This window comes from Aulonocara sp. 'chitande type north' Nkhata Bay, linkage group LG18 (assembly GCF_057382095.1).
Source record: "Aulonocara sp. 'chitande type north' Nkhata Bay isolate Kocher_YH1m ecotype deep benthic linkage group LG18, A_spYH_male_GT1.1, whole genome shotgun sequence".
Lineage (NCBI taxonomy): Eukaryota > Metazoa > Chordata > Actinopteri > Cichliformes > Cichlidae > Aulonocara > Aulonocara sp. 'chitande type north' Nkhata Bay.
Window position 1 is genome coordinate 8398593 of NC_141361.1, and position 8002 is coordinate 8406594.

Here is an 8002-nt window from a genome sequence, read left to right on the forward strand (position 1 = left end):
TCCATTGTGTGAAGCCAGTGCTAATTTTATTCTAAGAATAGTCTACTGCAGGGGTGTCAAACATAAGGCCAAGGGGCCAGAATTGGACCCAGAAGAGTCTAATTTGGCCCACTGGACGGCTTTGGAAGAAGTAAAGGTGGAATTAAATTCTTCCTGCTGATAGACACTTCTCCCACAGCCATTCTTACTACACCAAAGCAATTAAGTAACAGATAAACAATTAAATAACATAAAGTTTCCTGTTTTTTCACTATCAGCTTTTTACAACAATAAAAGCAAATGGATATTTTCTGTGACTTATAACAAACTTGTTGTTTTATAATTACAGGACAGTCTCAGTACTTTTCTGTAATTTGTGCTGACAGACTTTTTCTCTTTGCCACTGCAGCATTTTTGAAGTTGCCTTTCTTTTTCAGAAGGGGGGATTTCACCAATCTGACCCACTTGAGATCAAAGTGGGCCAACAATGTAGTTTGACACTCCTGGGCTAATGCAGGCTAGTTTCAGATCCAACTTCCTCCTTATTTCTTATTTCTTTTCAGTTGATAAAAATTTGATCATACAGTAAAGAGACAACCTGAATGTTCAGACTGCGAGTGGCGACAGTAGGAAGCTAGAAAGCTCGGATCAAACCAGGTTGGTCGTTCATTCTCATTTGATCCAGCTCTAAATATAAGCTTTATAAACAGGAACGTTTTTAAGCCTATTCTTAAAACTAGAGACAGCGTCTGTCTCCTGAATCCAAGCGTCTGCCTCCAATTAAGAAACTCAAGGAACCACATGTGAGGTTCCTTACATTAAGTTGCTAAATTATAGTTTGACAGTGAAGTGCTTCAAGATTTGAAGGGTCCAAAATGAAGAGAAGGAAAAGAAGACAATCCTCCTTTCGAGTCTCTGTTAGCACTCTCGCTGTGGTGTTTTGGATCAACTGAACCTTTTTTAGTGAGCTTTTAAAGCTAATTTACAAGAAACAAATCCATTGATTACTTTTTTCAGCATCACTCTGAGGATGTTTCTATTTTTTTTGTTATGTTTCCAGTTCCAGTCAACAAATGCTGGTAACGAAAGTCTGTCAAAGCAAAAGCACAAAGCACGGCTTGTAATTTGTGATTTTCTAACAATGTTGAGTAGCTGTGATAAAAAGGACAAAATATTTTTTAGAGACCAACCTGTTGGAAATTTGAGCAATTTTCATTTCTTCAAAGAGCTTTACTGAAGAAGTGCCGATTCCTGCCAGGTTATTGAAAGAAATTCAGTTTTGCTACAGGTCTGCTCAGAATGTTTTTCAGTAAAATGTTGAACTTTTTCTACTGAAAGAATCAGCCGTGATTTCAATTTGAGGAAAACATGCAAAAAAATAACTCACTCAAACTTCACAGAAAATCTGAAGTTTTTAAAGAGTCAATTTAATAAGAGTGGAATTAAACTGACTTCTTGAGCTGAACTCAGTAAATATTTGATCAGCATGTTCTTAAAATTACATTAAGTTGCTAATTTATATATCTTTTGTGTCTTTTTAATTGATTTGGTGTCATGATGCTTTCATCACGTAGCGTCAGAACTATTAATCACGTCCCCTGCTGGGATTATTAAAGCCATCTTCATTCATTTTTCGTTCAGGTCTTTCATTTGTTTGTTTTTTACCTCAGTTGACTGTTCAGGGAAATGCATCCTGTAGCTAATTGCTAATTTCTCCTCTGCATTATGAGCTACTCTCTAATTATCTGTCTCCTGTTTGGTGCTGTGCATGTGAGCGGCTTTATCAGAACTCCCAGAAAACAGCTCCCTGCATGAAAGTAGCTTCATAAACAAAAGATTGAAATTGTTTGATATGCTTTATGATCAAATTCTTCACCGAGAAACTTTTAAGCAATCAAGCATAGTTCATGCCCATGCATAAGATGTTTTTAATTGCAGTGTTAATAGCCACTTTGTCTGAAATAAAACACTTAAAGGGAACTTATTTAGCTATTTTGCAGCTATTTTTATTATCGGTGAACCTGGTTAGAGGAGCTTTGCATGAGACGCAGTTCAAAATAGTCCTGATTTATCTCATACTGGGCCTCAATGTAGCACTTCTGTCTGTAAGAAGCTGTTTTAAGCTCCTTTACTCTCCCTTTAAGCTGTCAAGAGGCAGTTGTATACCTGAGATGGCCATATTAGCCATTTTAGCCCCTCAGTGACATCATACAGAGCCATGAGTAGAAAAATACTGCATCAGAGGTTTTAGAGCAGTTTGAAGTCTGAGCTTTTGGCTCACAGGGAGTACTCACACATATACTGACGCAGGTAGATGTATCTATACATGAAATAATAAAAAGTATGGCAACACACCTTGAAAAAAAAAAATTCTGCAGATCCAAACCCACATTTGTGCGTGATTTAGAGGTGAATGTCCACATCAGTGTGTTTGCCATCAAATCCTCTGACCTGTGATCACAGTGGGAGTAACTCACAGCTCAAATTTCTTAAGAATTTCAAAGAAAAATCCCACATGACCTTGTAAAGTCTCACTGGGTGTGAAACAGCAAACACAAAGCAGCTCACCAGCTCTGGATTTCTGTTACTATGGCAGCACCACTGTGGGAGCTGTGCAGACGTCTGTTACAGCTCAGTAGTTTTGTCACCTTTGTGTAAGTCACGTTTCAGTTACACATCCGAGTCAGTGTTTGACTTTTGTTTAGTCAGTGAAAGGCTAAACTAGCAGTAAACTCTCTGCATCACACATGAAGACACTCAGCAACTATCAGGTGAATCCTCGTGAAACTGTTTCCGGAGAGTTAACTTTACAAACTGCAGTTTTTCTCCCACAGAGGGGTTCACATAACTTTTGTCAGTGGCCGGCGCCTTAATGCTTCTAAAGACCAATTATAGCTCCGTGTTTGTTATACAGTGTGAGCAAAGCTCTGCTGTGTAATCATGTGGATGCGTCAGTACAAGTCATTCAGTCAATGATTTACTAACTCTTAATAAAGCCACGAATTTCCCCTCATAAATCTCGCACAAATGGTCACTTATTAGACAGTAGCAGCGTAACACAGATGGACGTGAACACCGACTCTGAATGCTTCGAATGAGGTTTACTTCAAAAAGGTTTGGCATGGGGCAAAAAATAAAATTACAACTGAAAGAAAACAAACTAAAAATGTTCAGTTTTGGCTCATTGAACCATAGTTGCCACATTCTGTGATTAAATCTATAATATTAACCAAGAAAATGAAACATTAAGCTAACATGGAATTACTAAAAAATGCAGTTTCCTTGTAGTTGTCACTTTAGGCTGGCTCAGGAAGTTAGTTAGTCCACATTGACTCCCATGTTAACATTTAGAGCAATAGAAAGCCTGCTTAGAGCCTGGTACAAAGAGGGGTTTTGAGTCAGTTGTTTTAATAACTCTTACTGTGGATTATTTGCTTCCTGACCTTGTTCAATGCCATTTAGAGCAACTTTATTGGCATAAAGGAACAATTGATAAAGCCTGGTGAGTGGTACGCCCCATCCAAGAAGTTTGTGGCTCACACTGTTACTTAGCACCAACACCAGATGTGGATGCAGCTGGCTAACCAGCCTGCTGGTTTATGCTGATAAGTCGGCGCCTGATCGATCAAATACGGTCACCTCTGGCTCCAAAACAGCAACGCGGTAGCTTGGAAAACGCTGCCGCTTAAAACTGCCGAATCTAAACCTAGTATATAATATCACAGTGGCCACATCCATTTTTAAAATACAGTCTATTAATTACACAGAGTTGCTGAATTGAACTTCAAGACAGAATATTGGAACAAAACTGTGAAAAGATGTATTCTTAAATAAGGTTGGTATAGGTGATATCCTCTAACATAGCAGTGAGGCACATGTTTGCAGTGACAGTCTTCCACTCATTAGAGCACCGAATGTGTGTGGATCCACTGTTGGAAATAGACCCAGACATATACAGTATGTGCTAAGACCGACTATTTTAGGAAATCCACAGCCTCATTTAAAAATCTTGTCTTTTTGAGCTTTTTGAGCTTTTATCCTCCAGGTGTATTTGACCTTTTCACAAGAATGACAATTAAAATATCACCATAAAAACACACTTGGTCTCTAACCAAAGCATTTTCATGGTAAACCAGTTGAAAAGACACTCAGCTAATGAAAGTCACAATTGGCTGTTTTGATACAATGAAAATCTTGTCAGATTTCATCGACTGCGCTTTTGTCTCTCGGTGTAAGCGTTGCTATAGTAAACAAGAGTATGATGGCATTGCTTTGTGTCGTTCATCATCAAGGTTATTTTCTGTGGCTCCCAATCAAAGCCAAGGAGAGCCGAGCACAAAGACGCTTTCACACCCCGGCCTCATTATCACTGCTCTTGGCTTGCACGTATTCCGTCTTTATCTTTCACAGCTTCCATCATATCTTCATTTAGAGTCGTGCCTTTCAATTACCGGGGAGCCCTAATGAACAGCAGACACCCTCAGTGGAGACATTGTGGACAGGCCAGCTCATTAAGGCTGATGAGTCAGAGGGCAAATAATGATGATCAAGGTTGTCTGCAGAGTCGGATCACCTCGTTCGAGTCTGACTTCAAAGTGTGGGACTGTCTCAGTCTTTGTTCTTTGATTTGACCGTGGAGTATCCACCGGTACCTCCAATAATGCCACATTGCAGCTCGCGTGTTTTGGATGGTGAATTTATAAATTAAGCTGTTTTTTATCGCCCTCCTTTCTTACAAGTTCTCGTGACTTTTATAATTTAATTAGTAGATCTATGGAGCATTTTTGTGATGTGTTGTAACCCAGCAGAAAGTAACTATGACATGTCAATATGTTTGGATACAGCTAGAAGAAATCTAACATAATGAGCTCTTTTGTGGTGTTATGGTGCAGGGGTTAACACATTTGCCTTACATGTAAAAGATCCCCATTTTAAGACTGGGAGGAGGCACAAACCGAGCCTCAGGGGGGTCACAAGATAGTATTCCTTTAGGAAAGGCATCCGGGGTCAAACCTGTGCCAAATCAAACATGCAAATCCACTGTGGCGACTAGTTGGGAAATGAGGGAGCAGCTGAAAGTGTCAGCAGCACTGCTACAAAGCCCTGCAGATATTTTAGTCCCACTGCAGTCCTCCTTTTGTGTTTAGCAGTGATCATGTGGTAAATGTTTGTCTTTTTGCATTATAACTGTTTAGAAGGCCAAACATCTTCATTCATCCTTGGCAAGAGATGCTCACAGTGGTGCACGCTGCTGTGACAAGTGAAACAAGTCAGATAAAATCTTCAGCAGTTTTTCTTTCTGAAATTCATGGAATAATAAGTAAATGTTTAAATTTCATCATTTTAGTGGACTAAGAATCAAAACCTGCACATTATCTTTATTAGGGACCTAGCTGACTTTTTAATAAACCCTTAACACAGGGATCTTTTCTCTAAAAGAAGACGCTTTAGTCTTATAAATATGAACCGCTATTTCAAATTAACAAAAACCTCTCGTTCAACTTTAAAGCTAAATTCAAATTTTACGACGTCTTGTTGAGTCAAAAGTAACTAGATTTGATGAAAAGCAGCAGCAGGTGTTCGGTCTCCTGCAGATCAGAACGGAGCAGAACCGAATATTGAAACTCATGAACGGCATCCACTTTAGTGAAAACTGCTCTACCTATTAGCCAAAGTCTAATAGCTTCGTGTTTCTCAGTCTGCTACACGTCTTTCTCCCCTCTGTGAGTTTCCAACCCTTAATAAATTAGATGATCTCACAGAAAATTTCCCCCAAAAGTTCTCTGGGAGACACACGCAGCATAAGAAAATATATATGTCGCTGGATCTCTTCAATTCAACTCAGTTACATTTTATTTAAATTGCACCAAATCACAAAAACTGTTGTCCCAAGGTGCTTGGATCTCACAAAACAACCCTTTCCTGCTGCTTTCTGTGACATCACTAAACCTGATAAGTTTATGGTCTCGGCTGCCAGTTTCAGGCTGTGTTCAGCACAACATAACCTCCTAATTATAACAGCTATCAGTCAAAAAGGATCAACGGGATGCTTTAAGTCAGGCTCACACATGACCATCACTGCCCATCTAGTTTCACAGTCGCGTGCTCCTGATGTTTGGTTTCAAAAAAGCAAGATGGTGACAGCAAAAATGGTAAAGTCAGTTCAACACTAGACTTCTCTAACTAATGAGTGATGGTACGGTGGCTATCTTTTGTATTGGCAGCTCGGCTGAACTGTGGAGCTAAATCCAGTTTTCTCCATGAGATTATCAGTAATGTAATGACCGGCAATCATGAATGTCAGCGATCCCAAGTTAAACCTTTCTGACCTTTGAGATGGGTGACTGGAGTGACTGCTACCGACTGACACGCGAGGGGGCGGTAAATAGATTATGGGGTTTCCTAGGCAACTGAATCTTGCAACCTTCACTTGGGATCAATCATTAGATGTGGCTTCATCCTCCCACAGGTGAAGGCGATCCTGAAACCTGGCTTATTTTCTGTGAGACCAATCGTGATGTGACTCATTGACTTTTATTTTCAGGAAGTGTGAAATGCAGCAGCACAGGTTTAGCGGGCGGTCTTCTTCTCTCGGAGGCCTTTCAAGGACAGATTCAGTCTGAAAAACCATGTTAGAAGGAGTACACGGTGTTCTGTGTCTGAGCAAAGACAATGAAATCTTCAAATAATAAGAGAAAACTTAAACAATCCTCGTGGGCAAACTGAGCCCATTCAGCAGCAAATTAAACAAACCGCAAAAAAGGAAATGTAATTTAAATGATAATGGGTTTAAACGCTGCACCATTTGTATTATAATAATTTCACAAGTTGAGGTAAGAGTACGAGGGATTCATAACGAGCAGCTCCTTTTAAAGACTCAAGATGCTTTTCAGTTCTTATAAGTGGGTGATGCAAGTATTGCCACAGCGGGGCAAAAAGGGGGTTGACGCTGAGAGTAAAGCAGGAAAAGATGAAAAGGGAGCTTTGCAAAGAGATGGTGGAGGAGGTGGTGTGGCATCAGTATTAATGTTAATGTCAGACTGATACTGCAATACATGTCATGTTGAAAAAGTCACAAATCTGACTCATGAATGCGCCGAAATGCCACTTTGTACCATTTGAAATCATCTCGATTGTGCGCCGTCTTTTCCGTTTTCTGTGTTTTTTTCTCCTTTTTTAATCTTGTAAAGAAGTAGAAAGCGAGGCTCATGTCAGTGCGACCACGGAACAGAACTCAATTATGAGTTTTTCATTGTGTCAGCAGAAAGCGTCTAAAAAGCTGCTCCGTGCTGAGGGAATCCTGATTTCACAGCCGCCCACATGCTCCGGTTCTGTGGAGCTCACACTCCTCTGGCTCCCAGCGCGGGATGAATACCGGATTATTACGTTCACGATGATGCAGGATGTCGGCGAGAGCGTGACAGGCAGGAGGAGATATTTTTAATGTAAACTTGTTAAGTCAAGGAGGTGAGAGGAGCGAGTGCATTATTTATGTATGAGTGCGCTTATTCAAGCTGAGAGAGAAGCGTCTGTTAATGCTGGTAAACATAATATACGTGACTTACCCTACTCATTTCCAGCTCTTTATTTCTGTTGTTGGACTCCACTACAGTAGCTTTGTATGATTCAGTTTACTCTGAGCCTTGCTGCACTCTTTTAGTTTGACGTCTGTGTGAAACAAGCTGCTTTAGCTCCGCTCCCTTTATGCCAACTTTGGTGTTCTGACTGGCCTGTGTCAGGAGGACTAGTTACCATTGGGTCAACCTCCCCCCAACCAAACAAACCCTCACCTAGTTTCACAGCAGCTGCCAGTATCAGGGAATACACGTTTTAGTGACCAGTGGTTGCCAGCCGCTTGCCAACTGGTTTTTAGACCTTTATAAAATAAGAGCAGTTCATTTGACTGACTAGTGTTTCTATCAAAAGCAGCAATAGTTAAGATTCAAGATTCAAGAGCTTTATTGTCAAGACAGCAGTATACACAGTGTACAGTGTACCGAAATGCTGTTTATATTTATAAGTG